The sequence below is a fragment of the Lithobates pipiens genome, unplaced genomic scaffold (assembly GCF_037356315.1).
Source record: "Lithobates pipiens isolate NorthernLeopardFrog02 unplaced genomic scaffold, aLitPip1_a1.2 Scaffold_19, whole genome shotgun sequence".
Classification (NCBI taxonomy): Eukaryota; Metazoa; Chordata; class Amphibia; order Anura; family Ranidae; genus Lithobates; species Lithobates pipiens.
The window spans coordinates 71058821-71083970 of record NW_027507764.1 but is presented as its reverse complement, the minus strand read 5'-3'; the positions used below and the strand labels follow the sequence as shown (position 1 = coordinate 71083970).

General features: G+C 48.0%; 1 protein-coding gene across 9 annotated transcripts in view; it reads right to left on the bottom strand.

Annotated features, from left to right (window-relative positions):
- ADAM22 (ADAM metallopeptidase domain 22) overlaps positions 1 to 25150 on the bottom strand; it is a 462480-nt gene that overhangs the window by 215084 nt on the left and 222246 nt on the right. The window lies entirely within an intron of this gene.

Below are 25150 nucleotides of genomic sequence, written 5' to 3'. Positions count from 1 at the left end.
TTGGGAAATTTTAGGTTTTTATTGCTGTGTCCTTGTTGGGGAAGATTCATTATTTGTCCAGGTCAGTGGTCTTCAAACTGTGGCCCTTTGCTAGACTTTATCTGCCTCTTGGGGCACTACCGTATTTTTCCCACGGACATCAACAGCGGGGTAGTATTCCTCCAATTGACACCAACAATAGGGCATAATTCCTCCTAAAGAGTAGTGCCAATGATGGGGCACTACTCCTCATTCTACTGACTATGGGCATTATGTATTTTTTTTTTCTCTCACTGAGTACGAAGCCCAAGGCATTGTTTACTCCCATGGATGAGGGGGCATTTTCTATTCCTAATGGCAACAGTTCGGCCCACCTAAAGTCTACAGGATAGTAAACTAGCCCTTTTTGTATAGAAAGTTTGGAGACGTCATGGTAAGGTGATCATTGTGACCAGGACTGGAAAAATATGGGAAATCCAAAGGCTGTCAGTACAACAGCAAGCACTTCAGTTGGGAACAGCTGTCTAAGGATTTTCTCCCTCTTCCTGTTGTGCCTCCTAGGCAGGAATTTAAAGGAAAATCTCCCCAGTGGGCATGGGTTTCACCCATTCCCTACTCTGTTCACAACTGAAAATAAATTAAAAAGGGGGGGAGCTTTGGTTATAGATATACTTTTAATACCTCCGTTAAAGAGGTTTTACACCTTTTTGTCTGGTGGGAATATCTACTGTCAATTTAAAGTGTAAGTAAACCCCCCTATCATTTTCAGCCAAGGAAGCTGCCATCTTTGCCTTTGTTTAATCTATAACTGCTATGGTGCTGCACATGTGATCAGTTATGACACCAGCCATTGGATAGTTTGACGGTTTGGTTGAGAGCACAACCAATGGAAGTGTTACATTTCCAGCACGTGCCGGAAATGAAACCATTTTATGGATGGGTTTACTTCCACTTTAAAAAAAAATAAAAAAATGACCAGAGCTCCATCCTACCACAAATGAGCAGGCTCTGGGCTGATGTAGCCTTGGAGCTGTGCTTTTCTAGGCTTCGTGTTGACCATACATGGAATGAGTCGATTGTTCGCTGTAATAATCGTTTTGAAAAAACTGCATAAATGATGCCCTTCCAAAAGACTTTACTGTAATAATTGAGTGATTGGAATCTGGTTTATATAAGTTATGGAACTCTGCTTATTGCTGTGCCTTGTTGAATACAATCTGGAGCATAGGTAGGCAAACTTCAGTCCTCCAGCTGTTGCCGAACTGCAAATTCCTAGATGCAAGACAGCTACTAGCACTTCCAGAGGCACAAAGTCCCATAAAGACATGGATGAGCGATTTTTGGGGTGAAGGAATTTAACTGGCCTGCACAGAGTCCTGACCTCAACCCGATAGAACACCTTTGGGGATGAATTGGAGAGGAGACTGCGAGCCAGGCCTTCTCTTCCACATCAGTGCCTGACCTCACAAATGCACTTCTGGAAGAATGGTCAAACATTCCCATAGACACACTCCTAAACCTTGTGGACAGCCTTCCCAGAACAGTTGAATCTGTTATAGCTACAAAGGGGGGGGGGGCGCAACTCCATATTGTACCCCACAGACTAAGACTGGTATGCCATTAAAGTTCACATGTGTGTAAAGGCAGGCGTCTCAATACTCTTGACAATCTAGTGTATGCTACTGCAATGCCTTCTAATAAATGTTGCAGAGCACGTACAAAATAAATGTTGCTGTACATTACATGCTTCCAATGTGAAGAAAACATTAAAAAAAAAAAAAAAAAAAAAAACACTAAGTGGCATCTGCCTCGTTTAAATTCTAAATATCACTAAAACATTCGAGTGGCAGCACATTATACTGTGACCTCTTTTTAATCTATTCCAAGCAATTTAGAATGCAGCACAAAATCGAGGACGGAGTATGTGTGTCTGTGAAAACTAGGATAAATGTTGCTCTATCATCAGGATATAAGGATCGCTTGCTGCCTTGTGATTTACAGGATTCCAGGTATGGATATTTTATACAAAGTTACATTGGTCCAGCTTGGAGTAATGTAACTGGCTGATGCCCCTGGAAGCTAGAAATCGCTGCACTGGGCACCACTAAACTGATCTCCATTGGCTCCCAGGCTGGGTGGCCTTACTTCTGCCTACTGAACGCAGGAAGTCAGCCACTCGGCATGGGCGTTTATTCAGCGAATGTGTTTCTAAATGAATGCAAAGCGAGGTGGGCAGTGACTTCATGCTCTCTACTCTGTCCAATCAGAGAACGCTTTGTATTCATTCAGAAGATACAAAGCATTCTGTGAATGGCGCCTGTGCCAAGCTGCCAAACTCCTGTGTTCAGAATGCAGCTGTGCAGCTTCTCACCACAGGACCCAGAGGCAATGTGAGATCATTGGCATAGCGGTGTGTACTTCAGTGATTACCAGCTTCCAGGGGCATTAGCCAGGTATAGTACACATTGTACATTGTTACATTACTCCATATAGTTGCAAATAAAATATCCATACCTGGAATTTTATATTTTAAAGAAGAACTCCAAGAAAAATCAATCATCTCGGGATCTTGCTTATATTGCTCAATTACTTTTTACTCTTAAAAATGCTAGTGCCCTTCCTGTAGAGACGGAATGTGCAATTAGCGGACCTACAGCTGTTGCAGAACTACAAGTCCCATGAGGCATAGCAAGACTGACGGCCACAAGCATGATACCCAGAGGCAGAGGCATGATGGGACTTGTAGTTTTGCAACAGCTAGAGGTCCGCTAATTGCATATCCCGACTGTAGAGGGTATCGAGCCCTTTAGCCCACCCTCCATAAATTAAAGCTATGCTATTCGCCCACCTATTACCATGGTCAACAAAATGCATCTCCTTCTCTCTACTTGCCGACTGGACAGTGTAGATACAGATGCTAATTTATAAGGTCTGGGCCCATTCACAGCACCTGTGTTGACCTGCGTGGGTCAGAGCTAGGGTACATTAGAAATTGTTTTGTATGTGCCCCATTCACAACACAATGCTGCAGATAGGGGTGGTGTGCTGTAGTGCAAGGCACATCACATCCTCATGGTGACTAGAACTGAAGTGTAAAAAAATAAATAAAAATAAAATGAACAAACCTTGTTTCCTGACAGACTCCATGGCAGCAACGTGTGGGTTAAGTCCCGCCTCCACTACCCATAGGACACTACTCCCATAAATCTTTGCTCCCTGCCCCTGGCCGTGTTCTTTTTTTGTCCTCCTCCGAAGGACCCAGAAGTGGTCTTCCTACCTGAAGATTTATCATCCCCACGATCGAGGTCGGCCGGTCTGCGACTCTGGGTCTGGAAGGTCGCATTACTCCGCTAAGCCCTAGCTATTAGCAGGGTATGGAGTGGGCAGTGGAAGAGGCGCTGTGAAGAAGCCCATGTCCTGGCCACTGGCAGGCAGGCTGCGCATTGGTCGGATAGCCAGCTATTAGCAGGTGACCTGTTTTGCCCCCTGGAAAGTCCGGTGTCATCTTACCTTATCTTCGGCCGAGTGATCGATCGTGGTGGGAGTGGTGAGAGGTTCTAAAAGTTCTTTATGGCAGCAGTTTTTGTATCTTATTATCTGTCTTCGTTTGTTTCTGTTTGTTTGTATGTGCAGGCATGGCGGCTGGTTCTTCCGCGTTCCAGCCGCCGTTCTACTTCCGGGTTTGCGTTTTCGGCCGTACTGCGCATGCGCGAACGCGGTTGGGATCGAGGCTTGGTTTCGCGCATGCGCGATAGCGGCAAATTGCCGCTATTTCGCGCATGCGCACAAGCACGGCGGTGACATCACAGGGGCGGGCTATTTAAATGTGGAATTTGTCTGCAAGCTTTGGGAATGCTTGCGGGCTGTTGCGGTGACTTCCCCCTGCCTCTGTGTTGCATCCACTGGTAAGTGGCATTCTGGGATAGGGAGGCTATCCCTTCCCTGTCCCTTGCACTGATCCCTTGTCATCTTTTCAGCGCGTATGGATATCGCTGAGGACATGGATTCCTTACCGCCTGCTTGTGGCCAGCCCTCTCATAAAAGGTATTTCTAATGATCACCTGAAGGTCTGGTGGGGGAGGGGTATTTATCGGTTAGCTCTGTCCTGATGTCTTGTCTCTTGTGGTTTCTTGTCTTGTTCCTTTTTCAGCCCTTCCAGGTCAGAACAGCATCGCAGCTCTCATAGAGAACTCCTCCAAGTCGCATCACCGGCACTCCTCTTCCAAATCTAAACATTATGGTTCCTCCTCAAGATCAGGACACCGTAGTGAAGAAAGATCGCACTCCTCGAGGACTCAATCTAGTCACTCAGCTAGTGCCTGTTGGGGGTGTAGAGCTCTTGTACCGGCAGGAAAATCTTTATGCGACCCTTGCTACGCCAAGGCTTCCAATGAAAGGGGTGACGCGGATCAACAACTTAAAACCCTGGTGGAAAAAGTTGTTAAGGAGTCCCTCAGAAATATTGAGGGCCAGTCCTATGTTCCCCCGGCAGAGCCGCCACTTTCTCCAGGAAGGGAGACTCAGTTGCAGGATACTTGGGAATCCTCTGCGCATAGCCACCCCTCAGCTGCCATATCTGACAGTGACTCTGATAAAAGTGATCCCTGTGTGGGCTTTGATTTCGCTCTACTGCCTCCTCTGGTCAGAGCTGTTAGAGAGTCACTGAACTGGGAAGATTCTGTGGCTGCTCCTTCCAAACAAAGAAAATTCTTTAAGCAATTAAAGAAGGAACGGATTAATTTTCCTTTTATCTCTGAGCTAGGTGAGATTATCACAGATGAATGGGGCAAGGTGGAGAAGAAAAATTCCATGCTATCAAAGGTTTCGAAACTCTATCCTTTCAATGAAGAAGAGGTGAAGCATTTGGAGTCAGCGCCATTAGTAGACGCAGCAGTCATGCGGCTGGTGAAACATGTCACTCTTCCCTTAGAGGATACCGTGTCTTTTAAGGACGTTCTGGACAGACGAATTGATGCTGATTTGAAGAGAGTGTATCTCACAGCAGGAATGGCCTGTAAGCCAGCGCTAGCTCTGGCCGCTATGTCCAAAGCAATGGAGATATGGACAGATAGTGTAGATGAGACACTTAGAAATATCTCTGAAGATACAGCTAAGAGCTCCCCTATCCAAGAGCTTAGGCTGGCCTCCGCCTTTCTTGGGGAGGCCTCTATCGACATTATACGCCTGGTGGCTCGGGTGATGCTTTCTTCTGTTACGGCTAAACGGGCTCTTTGGCTCCGCCCCTGGCTGGCAGACCCAGCCTCAAAACAAGTATGGTGCCGCATCCCCTTTGAAGGGTCCTCCCTTTTCGGCAATAAGTTGGATGAGGCTATTACCCGAGCCACTGGTGGGAAGTCGGGGTTCCTCCCCCAGGACCGGCGTTTGCAAGCCCAGAGAAGGTCTTTTCCAAAGAGACAGTACCAGGAACGAGCCAGGGAAGCTCGCAGTTACAGACCAGGCCGTGAATTTTCCAGGTCCTGGAAATCAAGACAATCCTCTTTCAAAAAATCTACAAAAAGTGATTTGAAGGGAGAGAGGGAACCAACTAAATCCTTTTGAGGTTGGGCCCGCTCAGACAGGGCAGGTGGGGGCTCGTCTTTTCCACTTTCGCCATGTCTGGGCGGCCTCGATCCAAGACTTCTGGACCGTCAAGACCGTCTCCTCAGGTCATGTTTGGACCTTCAAGGAATCTCCCAGGCTCAGATGGGTCCCCACCTCTCTCCCGGCCTCAGACGAAAAAAGGCTAATTCTTCTAGCCTACGTGGAATCTTTGTTGGCTCAAGGCGCCATTATCCATTTTCCAGTCATTCAGCGAGGCATGGGAATCTACTCTCCTTTGTTTATGGTCCGGAAAAAGAGCGGGGCCTGGAGGCCGGTCATAGATCTAACCCACTTGAACAGTTTTATCAAAAGAGAAAAATTCAAGATGGAGTCTTTATCCACAATTCAACAATCTGTCCAAGCAGGGGATTGGATGGTCTCCATAGACCTCAAGGACGCCTATTTTCATGTCCCAGTTGCAGTAAATTACCAGCAGTATCTCCGCTTCTCCGTGGGCGAAAGCCATTTTCAATTTACTTGCCTTCCCTTCGGGCTATCAACTTCTCCTCGTGTATTTTCAAAAGTATTGTTGGCAGTGGTAGCTCTTCTGAGAACCAAAGGGATTCGTCTACATCACTACCTAGACGACCTTCTGTTGTTGGCTCAAGACAAGGATCAACTTCTGGTACACAGAAAGCAGGTCATCTCCACCCTACAGGAATTCGGGTGGATCTTGAACTTGGAGAAGAGCCAGCTGGTCCCATCTCAGCGGCTGGTGTTCTTAGGGGCCCTATTCAACACTGTCAGAGGCACCATCTCATTACCAGAAGAGAAGTTGTCAGTGGTCAGGGACAGAATCCGTCCAGCCCTCTCTGCCTCTCATCTCCAGGCTCTCCAGTGCCTGAAAATTATAGGCACTATGGTAGCGACAATCCCGATGGTGAGGTGGTCACAGTGGAGGATGAGGCCCTTTCAGAAGGGTTTCCTTCATCAATGGTCAGGCGGCAAAACCCAGCTGATTCGGATCACCTTATCCATGAGGAATTCCCTTCTGTGGTGGCTCCAACGGGAAAATCTCTGCAACTGCCATTCCATTCTCCCCATCTCATGGGTCACCATGACAACAGATGCCAGCAACAGGGGTTGGGGCGCCCACTGTCTGGTGGAAGTGGCTCAGGGCACCTGGATTCTCCCCTCCAGAGGGACGGTGTCGAACATCCTGGAGTTAAGGGCAGCCTTTCAAGCTCTGCTAGCCTTTCGGCATCTGATTTCAGGAGCCTCGGTCTCACTCAGGCTAGACAATACCACAGCAGTGGCGTACATAAGAAGGCAAGGGGGTACCCGAAGTCTATCCCTTCTCCAGGAGGTGGAACCGATCATGACCTGGGCTCAGAGGAACCTGAAGGATCTGACAGCATCTTATGTCCCAGGGATTCAGAACGTTCAGGCAGACTTTCTTTCCCGGATACTTCTGGACAACAACGAGTGGTCTCTCCACGAGGAAGTGTTCAACTGGATCCTGACAATGGGGCTCTCCCCAGAAGTCGACCTGTTTGCCTCCCCTTGCAACAAAAAACTAGAGAAGTATTATTCAAGGTACAGGGATCCTCAAGCCTACGGGGTGGATGCCTTGACAGAGAAATGGTGGTTCCACAAGGCCTATGCCTTTCCCCAACTCCTATTATTCATCAGTTCCTGAGGAGACTCAGGTCAGAGACAGCAGAAGTGATAGCCATAATTCCCTATTGGCCCAACAGACCCTGGTTTCCGCTTCTGATGCTCCTCAGTGTCAGGGATCCAATTCCTTTACCATCCAGGCCAGACCTTCTGTCTCAAGGGTCGAGATTACATCCTTGCCCGGATCACCTGCGCCTAAAGGCTTGGTTTTTGAAAGGGGACGGTTGAAGGCTTTAGGCTGTCCTGAAGAAGTCATTCCCACTCTTCTTAGTGCTCGAAGAAGCAGTACTAACCGGGTATATGAGAGAATTTGGGCGAAGTTTGCAGATCACTTGTCTTCAAGGTCCAGTTCCTGTAATACCCTGACAGTCCGGGACGTCTTAAGCTTCTTGCAATCAGGATTGGATATCTCCCTTTCGGTTAGTTCTCTCCCGGTCCAGGTTTCAGCAATTTCAGCTTTTTCTGGAGTCGCATGGGCCAATCATCCCTTGGTCCAACAATTCTTCAAAGGAGCAGTCAGGCTTAGGCCACAAAGGAAGCCTAGATTCCCCAAATGGGACCTTCTATTGGTTCTAGATTTCTTCTCTCAACTTGACAGAACGCTCTCAATCAGAGAATTAACCCTTAAAACCTCTTTTCTGGTGGCCATAACTTCGGCGAAGAGAATCTCCGAAATTCAGTCTCTAGGTACAAAGGAACCTTTTCTCACCTTCTTTCCAGATAGGGTGGTCCTAATTCCGATGTTGGGGACAAATCCCAAGGTGATCTCTGTTTCCCATGAAAACCAGGAAATCACTCTTCCTACCTTCAATTCTGCTGGAAGTCAAGATCCACATCCACTCGATTTGGGAGTTACTCTAAAACAATATCTGGATATTACAGCTTCTTTTCGTCAATCTGACTTCTTCTTCGTACTATTCAACGGGAAAAGTAGAGGCGCCAAGGCCTCCGTTAGATCCATCGCTGCTTGGGTGGTTCAGGCAATTCAATGGGCTTATAGAGAGAAGGGCTTGGCTCCTCCTGAGGCGGTTACAGCTCACTCTACCAGAAGTCTCTCAACCTCATGGGCGGCTTCGTGCCACGTTGCACCTGATGTAATCTGCAGAGCGGCCTCCTGGTCTTCTATTCATACTTTCATGTCTCACTATTGTGTTGAGCCAGCTTCTTTATCCTCTGTTGATTTTGGTTTGAAAGTCCTGTCGGCCGACAGTGTTAAATAAATCTTTTGTTCAGCATTTTTGCCCACCCGGGTGTGTTGGCGAGTTATTTCCCACACGTTGCTGCCATGGAGTCTGTCAGGAAAATGGAAAATTCCTATCAAAATACTTACCGTAATTTTCCTTTCCTGATGGACTCCATGGCAGCAGGAGTTCCCTCCCAAATGGCTGGAGTAGGCTAGTTACCGAACACGGCCAGGGGCAGGGAGCAAAGATTTATGGGAGTAGTGTCCTATGGGTAGTGGAGGCGGGACTTAACCCACACGTTGCTGCCATGGAGTCCATCAGGAAAGGAAAATTACGGTAAGTATTTTGATAGGAATTTTCCATTATTGTAACAACACATCACACAGTCCTTTCATAATGGACACGCTTGTGATGCATTGGCATGCAGGCTGGTGTGAACAAGCCCTCATTCCTCTGTTCTCTACTCCTGTAAGCATGCTTTCCATAGTTATTGAGGTTGATTTACTAAAATTAGAGAGTGCAAAACCTGGTGCAGCTGTGCATAGAAACCAATCAGTTCCCAGGTTTTATTGTCGACGCTTCATTGAACAAGCTGAAGTTAGAAGTAGATTGGCTCCCATGCAGAGCTGCACCAGAGTTTGCACTCTCCAGTTTTAGTAAATCAAGCCCATTGAGTAGTGATTGGCTCAGAGAGATGTGTGTATGCCGATCAGTGGAACTCTTCTAAATTAATCATAAGGCCCCTTTTACACAAGGAGGATTCCGTGTCGATCAGCTCACAGATCCCCTGCAGAGTGGGCGGATGACACTCAGTTTCAGCAGAGCAGACATGGACACAGCCCGCTCTGCTCAATGGGTAGACGAGAGTAAACACTCTGTACGTTTACACCCGACTACCCTCCAATCTGATCCACCTAAACAGAGGACTGGACCACCTTCCAGTTTTTTTCTTGGACCCAGAGGTAGGTGGGTGTAAATGGACACCAGTCTGTTAGGGATGCATGGACCTTCTTGATCAGGTCTACCTAAAAAACGGACACGACTGGATCACCCATGTGAAAGGGGCCTAATGCCGTGTACACACCACCGGACTTCCGACGGGCTTTCCGAATGAACGGACTTGGCCACACACAATCGCACCAAAGTCTGATGGATTCAACCGTGATGACGTACGACCGGACTAGAATAAGGAAGTTCATAGCCAGTAGCCAATAGCTGCCCTAGTGTCGGTTTTCTTACTAGCATACAGACAAACTGATTTTTCGACCGGACTTGAGTCCGTCAGAAAGATTTGAAACATGTTCTAAATCTAAAGTCCGTCCGATTTTTCATCCGCAAAGGTCCGATGAAGACCACACACGATCGAATTGTCTGACGGATTTGTTCCGTCTGACCTTTGCTGTCAAAGTTGCTGTCACCGCTGAAATCCGTCGCTCCGTAGAGGTATATGGAGTGCCCGTTCAGGTCTGTCTGAAAAACTGACAGGCGGATCTGAACGGCCTGTGTGAAAGGGGCCTTAAGGCTTGATTCACACTAATGCGCGTTTTTGATGCATTTTGCAGAAATGCAGGGAAATTTTTTTTTAACACGGGTTCCTATGGAACATGTTTACATCAATGCATTTTTTCTGCCTCTGCGTTTTTGTAAAGGGTCGGGGACTTTTTTTCGTGCAAAATGCGTCGTTTTGCATGCAATAGAAGTCAATGGACCCGCATCCAAAACGCAAGTACCGCGTTTTTGCCGCGATTTTCTTTTTTTCCCATTTTTTTCACTGTATATAGCTGGTTGCTAAGCAACCACACAAAAAAAAACGCAAAACGTGGCAAGCACTGCAGAAACGCTCAAAAGCAACATGCATAGATGTGAATTGAGCCTAAACAGGAAATAAACCCTGATGGGTTTTACTTCCTCTTTGTTCTCCTGCAAAGTAAAAGCATAATGGGCTGGTGTGCATCACATACTAGCCCATTATGTGGCACTTGCCTCCAAACGAAGCCTGCGATGTGGCTGCATCCATCTTCGCTTGTCTTCCTTTCCAGGGCCGTGGACTGCGGCTCTATGACTGTCCGGAGTCGCGTGACGTCATATGCATGTGGGAGCCGCTGGTAACAGTACAGGCCCTTTTAGAAAAGGTGCGGTCGTGCCCTTTCTTCAGTGCGCATGCGCAGATGACGTTGGCGCAAGTGTATATGGTAAATACCTCCTAAACCGTGCAGAAATAAGGCTTACAACCACTTTACAACAATGCATTTATCCTTTTTTGCTTCCTTTTACCCTGAGCTAACCTAACCTCACCCTCCTCCTCCACAGATGTGTACTTGCCTCAGTCTGATAGGCGCGCCTCTCTGGTATTTGTTTTTTTTTTTTTTCAAATAACGTTTTATTCACCATCAGTGAAAACATAGGCATAGAAACAGTACAGTAGTGCAATAAGAGACAATCACATATAGGGCTATACAGAAGTAAATATAGGTATGTGACAGGCAGCAGCGGAGCACAAACATGTGCCATAGAGTCCAGTGTTTCGGGCGATGGAGTGTCACGGGGCGGGGGGCACCAAAAATCAGCCATCCGCCCCATAGCCCCCATGACCCAGTACGTGCTGCCCAGTGGCCTAAACCAAACATAAAATGCATAGCAAGTGAGAATCGCTATAAAAACTATAGAGATGAGAAAGAAAAACAGAGAAAGGGGAAAGAAAAGAAAGAAAAGAAGGAGGAGAAAGTGCCAGAAATCCAGGTCGTCATGCCTCACCCATTTCGCCCCTAGTCTTCCCGCAGTCGCCATTTCTCCCATATTCGGTCGAATTCCTCCAGCCTGTCCCTCAATCTGGCCGTCATCTTCTCCATTAATTCTACGTCCTTAATCCTGGAGTAGAGGGCCTCCATAGATGGGGCCAGTCGACTCTTCCAGTTAAGGGCTATTAGACAACGAGCTGCAGTAAGGATATGCCGCAGAAGCTGCCGAGACGGCTTAGCCATCCGCGGTTGGGACAGGCCAAAAAGATAGAACTTGGGCGTAAACGGGATAGGCACCTCAAATACCCGGCCAAGGAGCTGTTGGGTTGATGTCCAGAATGGGGCTATCAAAGGGCAGGCCCAATATATGTGAAGTAGGGTGCCTCTGTCCTGAAGGCAGCGCCAGCATCGATCAGAGGCAGAGGGGTAGATTTTGTGGAGCACGGCTGGGGTCTGGTACCAGTGATAGAGAATTTTGTAAAAATTTTCCTTGTAAAGTGTGCACAAGGAGGATTTGGCCGCTTGCCTCCACACCCCCTGCCAAGCTTCGAGGGGGAGTTCCTCACCCAGCTCTCTTTCCCATCTCAGCATATACTTGTGCTTGCCCTTTGTGGGAAAGTGGTGCGCGTTAAGGATGCGGTATATGTCTGATATCATGCCCCGACGGTTCCGCCCCTCAAGTATGAGCAGTTCAAAGGGGGTGGGCGGGGAAAATTGGAGTCTCGGAGCTATTGTTTGCGCAAAATGTCTGATCTGTAGGTAACTGTAGAACGTCCGTTGGGGGAGGTCGTGTTTAGTCTGCAGGTCCGAGAAAGACAGCAGTTTTCTCGATCTGGGGTCCACTAGGTGTCCCAGATGAAATAGCCCCCGGGACGCCCAGGGCCAAGACATCTGGTGAGTAAGGCCGTCCGGGAGTTTGGGGTTACAAAGAAACGAGGTTAGCAAGGATGCCTCCGAGTGGAGCCTGTGTTCCCGGGAGATTTTCCTCCAGAGCTGATTAAGCTGGACCATCGGCCCCAGTAGGCGATTCGTATAAACCTGTGTGTCCGTGCCCCAGAGGAGGCTATTCGGGTGCATCGGGGCTAACCATAGCTTCTCTATCTCCGACCATTTGTTGTATGACCACTGCGTGTACCATGAAACTATAGCCCGTAATTGCGTTGCTTGGTAGTACCTAACCAGGTCGGGGAACGCCAGACCCCCATCCGAGCGCGAGGCAATCATGACAGAGGCGGGAACCCGATGTTTTTTATAGTTCCATAGGAACTTCAGTAAGTCCCTCTGGAGCATACGGAGGTGCGCGTAGGGGATCGGGATTGGGAGCGTCTGGAATAAGTAAAGAAGCTTTGGGAGGATCACCATTTTAATAGAGGCGAGCCGCCCTAAGAGCGATATTTGGTGAGCCTTCCATTTATGGAGAAGTGCCCTGATCTCCCTATAGAGGGGGGGGAAGTTGGCCTGGTAGAGGGTGTGAAAGGAGGGGGTAATGAGAACCCCCAGGTATTTTAGAGAGGATTTCTCCCATCTGTAGGGAAACACCGCTCGTAGGTGAGCCTCTTCCGTCGCTGGCATATTAATCGGGAGGGCCACTGATTTGGAGGCATTGATTTTGTATCCCGAGATCTCCCCGTATCGCTGCAGCTCCGCACTCAAGATGGGCAGGGATGTCCTAGGCTGAGTCAGGGTGAGGATGACATCGTCAGCGAATAAAGATATTTTAAATTCCCTATCCCGAACTAAAATGCCCCTGATATCTGGATTGCTTCTAATGGCCTCCGCCAGGGGCTCTACACAGAGAGCAAACAGCAAAGGAGAAAGGGGGCAGCCCTGGCGGGTGCCATTGGCAATAGAGAAGGTTGGAGACGTAGCGTACGGCGTTTTAACTTGCGAGGTGGGGGTGGTATAGAGGTGCTGTATTGCTTGCAGGAAAGGACCCTGAAATCCCATGTGGCGTAAAGTCGTCGTCATGAAAGGCCAGCTCAGACGATCAAATGCCTTTTCTGCGTCTAAACTCAGGGCCAGGGAGGGGAGAGCAGTCTTATTAGCTACATCTATTAGGTCGATGACTTTCCTAGTGTTATCACCCGCCTGTCTGCCAGGTACGAAGCCCACCTGATCCTTATGGATCAGAGCCGGAAGAATCGCGTTAAGGCGATTCGCTAAAATTTTTGTAAAAATTTTCAAATCTGAATTCAATAGAGCAATAGGCCTGTAGCTGGCACAGAGAGTCGGGTCCTTGTCTGGCTTCGGAATGACAGAGATAAAGGAGGCCAGCATCTCAGTTGGGGCCGGGGTGCGCGCTAGGAAGGAGTTGAACAACTTGGTCATATAGGGACTCAGGATAGGTAGGAATGTCTTATAATACTCGTATGGGAATCCGTCAGGGCCTGGGGATTTGTGAGCCGGGAGCCCTTTTACAGTCTCCAGCAGTTCCTCATCTGTAATTTGGGCGTTAAGGTCGTGAAGGTCCGAGTCCTTCAGTCGGGGCAGTGTCAAGTTTTCCAGGTAACTGTTAATGCGGGCAGTCAATGCGGGGGAGGGTGGATTATGGGGTATATCCTGTTTATTATAGAGATCAGTGTAGAAGGCCGCAAATGTGTCCGCGATGGCCTGTGGATGAGACAAAAGGTCCCCTTTATTGGTTTTGATTTGGGAAGGCGTAGAGGCTTGTGTTTGATCAGCCAGTTTCCTAGCCAGCAGGGTATGTGCTTTGTTCCCCTTATCATAATAGAGCTGTCGCAGACGGACAAGCGCCTTCTCCACTGATCCCAGAGCAAGATCCCTTAGAGTCATTCTCGTCTGTACGATTTTCTTAATCAGTGTCAGGGAAGGGGCTCCTTGGAGCTTAGCCTCGAGGGTCTTCAATTGACCTTCAGCCAGCAGCCTGGCGGCCTGTGCGTCTCTCTTCAGTGCCGAGGAGAGGGCAAGGCAGCGACCCCGTATAACGGCTTTGTGGGCTGCCCACAAGGTGGGGGGGGTCACGTCTGGAGTGTCATTTTCAGCAAAGTATAGTTGGAGTGAAGACTCCAGCTCCGCTTTGGACGGGAGATGCTGCAATAGGTAATTATTCAGTCGCCAGTTGCAAGGCTTGCGAAGCGGGACCCCAATGTCTAGCGTCATGGTTATCGGGGCGTGGTCAGACCAGGAAATAGGTAGGATGTGTGCGGAGCTGACAGCCCTCAACGTGTGATTGTTTACAAAAAAGTGGTCAATGCGTGAATGAGTGCGGTGGGGGGCCGAGTAGAACGTATATTGGCGGGCTTGGGGGTGCAGGGTTCGCCAAACGTCAAACAAGGCTCGTCTTCTGGTGATCTGGCGGAACAACTTGGAGTCCCTCAGGACTCTGGGCTGAGGCGCCTGTGGGTTTCCCACATGGCGGTCCTGTGGGACTGACTGAGCAAGGTTGAAGTCCCCCCCTATCACCAGAAGCTCGGAGTGTGTTTTAAAAAGGCGGGACAAAACTCCTGACAGAAAACGGTGCTGGCGTGCATTAGGGGCATAAAGGGCACACAGGGTGAGGGCCTGCGTGTGCCAGGTACCTCGGAGTATGACATAGTGGCCCTTTGGGTCTAGGTATGTCGACGTGCATGTAAAGGGGGAACCCTTCCGGATAAGTATAGCCACCCCCGCCCGCTTGCGTGTACTGAAGGCCTGAAAGGCCTGGGGGAAATGTCTAGAGGCAAACTTAAAGGAATCGCCCTGGTTAAAGTGAGTTTCCTGGACCATCACTATGTCTGCCCCAGATTGCCGGAATTCCCGAAGCGCAAGATGGCGTTTCTTGTTGGAGTTTAACCCATGGACATTGAGCGACAGTATCTTAGCCATAGTCAGGGGGGTGGTCGGGGGTAGTCATACTTAGCTGAGACCGATGAAGTGACGAATGTCCCGGGGAGAGAGGCGACCGTCGGGGAAGGACTGGCGACCAAGACGACTTCTGAGCGATATCCACACAGAGGGCGGGGTAGAGAGAAGACCTGGAAAAGAAAGGAAAGAGAGAAACACAGACAAAGAACATAACCAGCGTTTAGCTGTAACGTATACTAGGTCCGGGTGCCCTACAGGGACACCGAGCCTAAGCGGTTCCAATAGGTCTCCTGGCCCGGAAACACCAAAAAAAAAAAAGGGGGGGGGGGTCCGGGCAGGTAGACGCCAACAGTTAATAGTCTCTGGAGGAACCAAAGGGTGGAATGAACCACGGGGGGGATCAGTAACCTGGGAGTCGAACTGCTCTCGGACTCTTCCTAGGCCAGCCCTAGGTAAAAGACAGTTCCAAGTAGAAACCTTGTAAAGCTCAGGCCCTCGGGGGAGGGAGTGGGGAGCAAACCCTATTTGGGGGGAAAAAAGTGAGAGAGAGCACTCTGGGGAGGACAAAAAAGAGAAAAAAAGGAGGAAAGCGGGTCAAAAATAAGCTGCAGGGAGTTCCCCCGGCGGGGGATTCCATGTCATTTGTGCGTAGGTGATCTGCGATCCGGGTCCGGTCCTCTGTGTCTCTTGGACGAGGGTACCTTCTGCCAGAGCACTGGCGGGGGTGGCGGGGAGGCTATCAAATCCCAGGCCGGGAGTTTAGGGACCGGTATGCCCAGGGTGTCACAAAAGGAGTCGAGGTCCTCCGGGTAGCGAAGAGAGGCCGATTTCCCTTGATGTCTGGCCGTGAGGCAGAAGGGGAAACCCCATCTGTATGGCATGTTCCTGTCTTGCAAGGTGCGGAGGAGAGGCTGCAGCATCCTACGTTTTTGGAGGGTTATCCAGGAGAGGTCCGGGTACACCTGGATCGGGGCGTTATCAAACATGAGGTTGCGAATTGATCGGGATTTGGACATAATGTCTTCCTTGAGGGGGAAGGAGTGTATCCTGCAAACAACATCTCTTGGTTTGGAAGCAGGGCCTTTAGGACGTAGGGCCCGGTGTGCTCTGTCCATCTCAATATGTTTGGCCGGGTCCTCTCCCAGCATTTCGTTAAATAGCGTTTGCAGGGAAGTCTGTAGGTCCTCGGGTCCATCCGACTCCGGGAGTCCCCGAACACGTATGTTGTTCCTGCGACCTCTATTATCTAGGTCCTCTACATGGCGCTGCATGTCCCGCAGGAGGAGGCGGTGATCCGAGTTCTCCAGTTGGGTGCGGTGTACAGCCATCTTAGTCTCCTGAATTTCTTCCTCCGCCATCTCGACCCTTTCAGCTAGGTGTTTAAGGCCAGCGTGCAGAGTCTGGATTTCAGCTCGGCAGGTGGCTTTCACGTCTGCCACCAGTTGTTTGAAGTCGTCCTTAGTTGGGATAGCGGTCAAATATGCGTGCCAGGGGGGGTGTCCGTCCCCCTGTCGCTCCGTGGGGAAGCAGGGACTCGCAGGACAGTGGGGGGGACGGTGGGGGGAGCCTCCCTGTGGGGGACCCGAGGCCGTGGAGGGGGGCCAGGGGGACAAAGGGTGTCCGTGGTCCGGCCAGGATGTAGCGTGGGGAGAGAGAGTCATAGGGTCCGGAGAGGCCCCTTGGGACCGTGGGGAGCGGGGGTGGGCTACTTGGGCATAAGAAAGGCGGGCAGTGTCCTGGCCTCTGACTGCGCTGGAGTCCCGGGAGCGGGGCTGTCTCTGGGCCTTGGGGGGGGCGAGTGGCCTCAAGGCATCTTGGGGCCCCACATCAGAGAGGGGGAGAGCTGCTGCTACCGCTCGGCTGGGGAGGCCTTGGGGATCTCCTGTGGCTCCTGAAGAAACGGGGGTAAAGGACCCTCTCATCTCTGGGTCCGAGGCCGTTCGCAGCAGACGGGGGAATGCTTCTGAGCATTGTGTGAAGGGCAGGTGGGGCTGCAGGATGGCAGTATGAGTCCCTGGAGAGGTGGGGGAGGAGGCGTGGGGGGGATGCTGCTGACTCACCCCTTGTGCTGATGCATCGTGCAGAGGCTCCTGTTGGGCCCTCCGGCCATCCCAGGATCCCGTGTGGCCAGGAGGGTAGAGAGGCTCTGTGTACCTGCGCTGGGCCTCCAGGCTTGCAGGCTCCACGCCGTCCGTGCGGCCTAGGCCGGATCGCGGCCTGCTCACCCCCGCGGCCTGGATACGGCCGGAATCACACGGGGGGTGTCCCATGTCTTCTATCTCCCATGGGGGGTCCACTGCAGACGGGTGCAGGTGCACCTCTCGGCGTTCGCCCATCAGCGGCGGCGGCGGTGGGAGGTCCCGCGGCATCGCGGTCGGGTCGTCCGGCGCCATCTTGCGGCCTTCGCCCGGCGGGAGCACGGGCGGCTGGAAGTATGACTTCAGGGAGGATGACGGGCCCGGGGGTGGCTGGGATGATCCCCGGGCAGACGAGGACCTGGTGGCTCGTGATCTCCCCATCGTGCTGTGCTATAAAACCCCCGAGATAGGCCGTTGTAGCGCTGGGCTGGAGGAGAGCTCTCACTCACAGCGTCCTTCCAGCTCGGCTTCCGGTCACGCCCCCCCCTGGTATTTGTTTTTACATTCTGGCCGCGCCTGCACATTACAGCTCCAAAGACTTCTATATGTGGCTGGAGACGACCCTAGAGAGGTCTGTTGGGCTGTTATGTGCAGGCGCAGCCAGGGTGGAAAACAATCACTGGAGGCCACTGCTGTCCTCTAGAGGTAAGTGCACATTTGTGGAGGAGGAGGGTGGGCTAGCTCAGGGTAAAAGAGGGGCAAAAGGGAGAAGTGCGCTTTTGTTTTAAAGCGGACTTCTCTTTTAGGTCTCATGCACACAGGCAGAAAGAGATGACTCTTTTTAGGCTTTTCATAAGCTAGAAAATAAAAACGCTGGATAAGGCTCCATGCACACTAGCATTCTTTCAAGCTCCCAGAAGCTGTTATTTAGCTTTTTTTTTTTTTCCTGCTGCTCTTTGAAGCTAAATAGTGTGATCCTATGTGTCCATGCACACTACTTCAGGCTATTAGCATTTTGTCAGCCTCTAGGAGCAGAAAATAGTTTTTGTAGAGTTTCTTGGAGCGTTTTTCCATGAGAAAAATATGCTGAATGCTCCTAGCTTCTAAAAGCTGCTAAACGCCAATAAAATGCTAATGTTCCTAAAAGCGTCTGAATGCTCCTAAAATGCGACTAGAAGCTGGCACAAAAATGCTATGCTAGCAGTATTTTTCATCAAGTGTTTTTCTAGCTTTTTTTTTTTTTTTTTTTTATTTTTTTTTTTTTTGCTTATAGTGTGCATGGAGCCTTAAAAATGCTGATAATACCCAGATGCCTTTTTAGAGATGGTAGTTATATGGTATAGTTTTATCTCAACAAGTGTGTTGATTTTGATCATTTTTGCTGTAACACCATAGTTTAATATGTACTCGTGCCAGCTTTTAGGCTCTATGCACACTAGCTTTTTTTTTTTTTTTTTTTGGAAAAATCACTGGCTGAAAAACACTGGTAATAGCTTTTTGTAGTAGCATTTTAGGAGCATTAGAATTTTTTATTTTATTTTTTATTTTATTTTTATTGGCATTTTTGCAACAAAATGGAAAAAAAAGCTAAAAAAAAAAATGCCCCTTGGAGCATTTTTCCAGCAGAAACTGTACAATAATTTTTTTTTTTTTTTTTTCTTCTCCTAGGCGCTGAAGCTCAAAAAACGCTAATAGCCTACAGTAGTGTGCATAGACACATAGGATAACACTATTTAGCTTCTATAAGCAGAAAAAAAGTGCTAATAGCTTCTAGGAGCTTAAAATAAATGTTAGTGTGAATGGAGCCTTAGGAGCGTTGGCATTTTATTAGCATTTTTGCAGTATGGGTGGTATAGTGGTATATTGGTTAGCACTTTTGCCTAGCAGCAAAAGGGTCACAGGTTCAAATCCCAACCTGCCTGGTGTTTGTTCTTTCTGTGCCTGCGTGGGTTTCCTCCCACACTGCATTCTGAGAGTTCATACTTCCGTGCAGCGTTCAGAGGAATTTAAAAAAATGCCCCATACTTGTGTTCATGGAGGCACTTACTGTCATAATTTATCCACATACGTATGTATGTATGTGTGTGTAAACTAATGCAGCGGTCAGAATAAATGCATATTCTAGCCATTAGGCCCCTTTCACACTTGTGCGACTTGGGAGTACATAGTCTCATGACAAGTCGTACCACGCGATTTCCAATGAGTGCCATTCATATCTGTGAGACTTCAAGTCGCACCGACTTCAAAGTAGTCCTTGCACTACTTTGGTCCGACTTTGATGTGAGTTGAGGTCCACAGACCTCGTGTGCACAGCCATTCCCTAAAATCGCCGCAAAATCACACCCACAAAATCGCAGAGTGATTTTTACCTGCGTAAACTTCTACAAGTCATACGTCTGTAAATTAGTGTAATTTTGCACCAAAACAAGCATTTTTACGCTGGTTTTCTCTGCTCAGCACAGACCAGGGTATTTTTAATACGCCCATAAAGGAGCACCCCTCCGTTGACGCACTGATTTAAAGCGGAGCGCCAACAGTCATCAAAGTTTACTGCTACAAATGAATTGAGGTGAGAGACGCCACAGCTCTAGGCAGGTCCACGAGACAAAAAAAAACAGCTCCTCCAGGAACCGAGAGACCTGGGTGCAGGCAACGGCAGGTAGATAATTAAAGACTCTGGATGGCTGCACTTCAAAACAAATTCAATGCCTTTTATTCGTAGAACAGGAACGCATCAAATGAATCGCAGCAAAAGCGACAACAGCTAACACGTTTCACACTACCAAGAGTGCTTATTCATAGCTGTTGTCGCTTTTTGCTGTGATTCATTTGATCCGTTCCTGTTCTACGAATAAAAGGCATTGAATTTGTTTTTGAGTGCAGCCGTCCAGAGTCTTTAATTATCTACATTACAAATGAATTGATTTTAAATATTTTCTTTGTATGCTCCATGAAATAAGTAATTTGGAGTTTGCACATACTTTGCCCTATGGGATTCCGTTTGTTTCAGTACCTCCACAACGTTTCAGGGATTTGGGGTAAGGGCCAGTTCACACCTATGCATTATAAACAGATGAGAAAATAAAAAGTACATGTATGTCTAGCACCTCGCTGAGTGTCCAGTGAAATTGGTGGAAGTGCATGAAAGAATTCGCCTCTGGCTTTGGGAATTTTCCATAAATGTTGCTCTGTTGAGTTTACTTCCTCTTTCATTCCCGGCAAAGCATAATGGACTACTATACATCTCATAGTAGTCCATTATGTGTCACTTACCTGACACAGGAGCCAGCGATGTCACCGCTGTCCCCTGTAGTCCGGAGCCTCCATCTTCTTGGTGGGGTCTCCCAGCTCCGCCGCTGTCATTCGGCTCCGCCGCGATGACGTCACTCCCGCGCATGCGCACGGGAGCTGACACGCGTGGCAGCTCAGTCGTTGAGAATGCCGCGCTCAGTGCGCCTGCGCGCCGCTGTCTACGGCGCATGCGCCGTAGACAGCGGTGCCTGTCTTCGGGCAAATATCTCCTAAACCGTATAGGTTTAGGAGATATTTCTTGGACCTACAGGTAAGCCTTAATCTAGGCTTACCTGTAGGTCAAAGTGGTTTGTAAGGGTTTACAACCACTTTAACTGTCCTGATTGGCTTAAAAAGCTCTGTACCAACAATCATATTGTCGTACGATCGCTCTGAAATCTTTTTTTTTTTTTTTTTTTTTCCCATATAGTTTTGGCTCCCCATTGCAGTGTGTTAAAGTGGGACTTCACTCTGCCAAGCAGCATTGGTCATTTTTAATCTATTTACTTGTTGTTTTTTAAACTTTTTATTTATTTTTTGCAGTTACTTTACGGATTCTTGCCTAGGCAAATGATGTCATACATTCCAGGAGAGGAAGATGTGTTTTTTTTTTTTTTTTTTTTTTGAGCTAAGCACCCTCTCTCCTGCATGCATGTTTAAGCAAAGGGATAATAAAGCAGAGACATGGATGGATGGAGGGGGGAGTTTGCTTTAAATATTAAAAATGAGTTAAATGGTGTGTTTGGATTGTGGCACTCCAGCGTAGTTGCACTTTTTAAAGAGGACGTAAACCCTGATGGGTTTACTTCCTCTTTCATTCCCTGCAAAGGTAAAGCATAATGGACTACTATGCATCGCATAGTAGTCCATTATGTGTCACTTACCTGACACAGGAGCCAGCGATGTCACCGCTGTCCCCTGTAGTCCGGTGCATCCATCTTCTCGGTGGGTCTCGCTGCTCCACCACTTTTTTTTTATTTTTATTAAATATGAATGCATTTTTTTTAATCTGCCAAAAGTTGGACTATTCCTTTTAATATATGTACTGTAAAACAATCAGTAGGGTTCAGTTCAGAAAGCTTTGACACAATAATAAGTAGCTTTGTTTTAGCAAAGTGTAATTTTATAAATCCCATTTTTTTTTTTTTTTTCCCCTTTTTCTTTCTTCATCTAGGTGGGTTTTCTTTGAAAATTGGGCCTAAAAGGTATATAAGTTTGCAGATACATTAAAGCACATCATATTTTCCTAAATACACTTGGAATTGAGGAAAAAACATTCTATTTGAACTTTCTATGCCTCCCTATAGATATATTTACTGAATATTTATTTTCTGAGTGATGGTTTGGTATTCTCACTATTGGTGCGCTTAATTTTGGTACTTTCTGTCGATGTTTGTTTACATGCCGGTCATGTGGAGTTTTGATGTATTTTTATGAATAGGTGAAATAAAACATTTTTGAACGACTGACCTGAGACTCGCCTTTTATTATAAATGATTGAACATTGTTTTGAATAAGGTTGTTGTGAACAGCTTGCAGTGTTATGCATGTTTTATGTGTTTTTTATTCTGGTTACCTACAATCATGCATGTTCATGTGCTTCCACTGCCATTAACCACTTTCAGACCGGACCATTTTGCTGGTAAATGACCAGAGGTCTTTTTACACTTTGGCACTGCGCTGCTTTAACTGGTAATTGCGCGGTCATGCAATGTTGTACCCAAACAAAATTTGCGTCCTTTTCTTCCCACAAATAGAGCTTTCTTTTGATGGTATTTGATTGCCTCTGCGATTTTTATTTTTTGCGATATAAACGTAAAAAGACCGCAAATTTTGAAAAAAAATGATATTTTCTACTTTTTGTTATTAGAAAAATCCAATAAACTCAATTTTAGTCATACATTTAGGACAAAATGTATTCAGCCACATGTCTTTGGTAAAAAAAAAGTCAATAATTGTATATTTATTGGTTTGCGCAAAAGTTGTCACATCTACAAACTAAGGTACGTTTTCTGGAATTTACGCAGCTTTTAGTTTACGACTGCCTATCTCATTTCTTGAGGTGCTAAAATGACAGGGCAGTACAAAACCCCCCCAAATGACCCCATTTTGGAAAGTAGACCCCCTAAGGAAATTGATAAGAGGCATGTTGAGCCCATTGAATATTTTATTTTTTTGCCTCAAGCGATTGAATAATGACAAAAAAAAAATTTTTTTTTTTTTTTTACACAAAGTTGTCACTAAATGATATATTGCTCACACATGCTATGGGCGTATGTGAAATGACACCCCAAAATAAATTCTGCTGCTTCTCCTGAGTACGGGGATACCACATATGTGGGACTTTTTGGGAGCCTAGCCGCGTACAGGGCCCCGAAAACCAAGCACCGCCTTCAGGCTTTCTAAGGGCGTAAATTTTTGATTTCACGCCTCACTACCTATTACAGTTTTGAAGGCCATAAAATGCCAAGATGGCACAAAACCCCCACAAATGACCCCATTTTAGAAAGTAGACACCCCAAGCTATTTGCTGAGAGGCATGTTGAGTCCATGGAATATTTTATATTTTGCCACAAGTTGCGGGAAAATTACAAACTTTTTTTTTTTTTTTTTTTTTTTCACAAAGTTGTCACTAAATGATATATTGCTCATGCATGCCATGGGCATATGTGAAATGACACCCCAAAATAAATTCTGCTGCTTCTCCTGAGTACGGGGATACCACATATGTGGGACTTTTTGGGAGCCTAGCCGCGTACGGGGCCCCGAAAACCAAGCACCGCCTTCAGGCTTTCTAAGGGCGTAATTTTTTGAGTTCACTTCTCACTACCTATTACAGTTTTGAAGGCCATAAAATGCCAAGATGGCACAAAACCCCCACAAATGACCCCATTTTAGAAAGTAGACACCCCAAGCTATTTGCTGAGAGGCATGTTGAGTCCATGGAATATTTTATATTTTGCCACAAGTTGCGGGAAAATTACAAACTTTTTTTTTTTTTCACAAAGTTGTCACTAAATGATATATTGCTCACGCATGCCATGGGCATATGTGAAATGACACCCCAAAATAAATTCTGCTGCTTCTCCTGAGTACGGGGATACCACATATGTGGGACTTTTTGGGAGCCTAGCCGCGTACGGGGCCCCAAAAACCAAGCACCGCCTTCAGGCTTTCTAAGGGCGTTACAGTTTTGAAGGCCATAAAATGCCAAGATGGCACAAACCCCCCCCCCCCAAATGACCCCATTTTAGAAAGTAGACACCCCTAAATTTAGGGGTACACTAGTGAGACTAGGTAATAAATGGCGGGTGCCCTGAAACTATAAAAAAATAACTAACCAACCAGCGTCACCTGTAACAGTTATATGGTGATCACTGGTGAAAGGGTTAACTAGGGGGCAATCAGGGGGCTTTATGCGGTAGTATATGGGGGTCCCTGGCGCTATAAAAAGCTGCGGCGAACCTAAATACCTACCTGCCTAACTAGCGTCACCTGTGACACTAATACAGCGATCAGAAAAACGATCGCTTATTAGGCTGGGTTCACACTGGAGCGATGCGGGAACGCCACGAATGCGCGGCGGGTTCCCGCATCGCATGCCTCCCGGCGGCAGTTCACACTGCCCTATGCGAACTGCTGGGAGTGTCAGTGAAATGTTAATGACACCCCCAGATCAGTTCGCATATCGCAGTGCGATCTGCAAACTTGGATCGCATGGTGTGAACACCCATGCGATCCGATTCTGCTGCGGACCAAAAAAAGGGTCCCGTGCGAGTTTGCGGCGGGTGCGGCGGGTGCGACACGAATTCAGCCATACTATCTGTATAGCTGAACTCGAATCGCACAGAGATCGGATGTGATTTGCACTGCAGTGCGGTGCGAATCACATCCGTTCTCATAAACCGCTGCAATGTGAACCCAGCCTTAGTGACACTGGCGACGGGGGGTGATCACGGGGTTAAACCTTTATTGGGGGGGTTAGGGGGGTACCTTAGAACTAAAGGGGGCTAACCCTAACTGCCCTAACAGTTATTAGTCACAAATGACACCTGCCGGGTGATCAGGGGGTTAAACCTTTATTAGGTAATAAATGGCGGGTGCCCTGAAACTATAAAAAAATAACTAACCAACCAGCGTCACCTGTAACAGTTATATGGTGATCACTGGTGAAAGGGTTAACTAGGGGGCAATCAGGGGGCTTTATGCGGTAGTATATGGGGGTCCCTAGCGCTATAAAAAGCTGCGGCGAACCTAAATACCTACCTGCCTAACTAGCGTCACCTGTGACACTAATACGGCGATCAGAAAAATGATCGCTTATTAGGCTGGGTTCACACTGGAGCGATGCGGAAACGCCGCGAATCCGCGGCGGGTTCCCGCATCGCATGCCTCCCGGCGGCAGTTCACACTGCCCTATGCGAACTGCTGGGAGTGTCAGTGAAATGTTACTGACACCCCCAGATCAGTTCGCATATCGCAGTGCGATCTGCAAACTCGGATCGCATGGTGTGAACACCCATGCGATCCGATTCTGCTGCGGGCCAAAAAAAGGGTCCCGTGCGAATTTGCGGCGGGTGCGGCGGGTGTGGCGGGTGCGGCGGGTGCGGCGAATGGCTGAACTCGAATCGCACAGAGATCGGATGTGATTTGCACTGCAGTGCGGTGCGAATCACATTCGTTCTCATAAACCGCTGCAATGTGAACCCAGCCTTAGTGACACTGGCGACGGGGGGTGATCACGGGGTTAAACCTTTATTGGGGGGGTTAGGGGGGTACATTAGAACTAAAGGGGGCTAACCCTAACTGCCCTAACAGTTATTACAGTCACAAATGACACCAATGCAAAAAAAAAAAA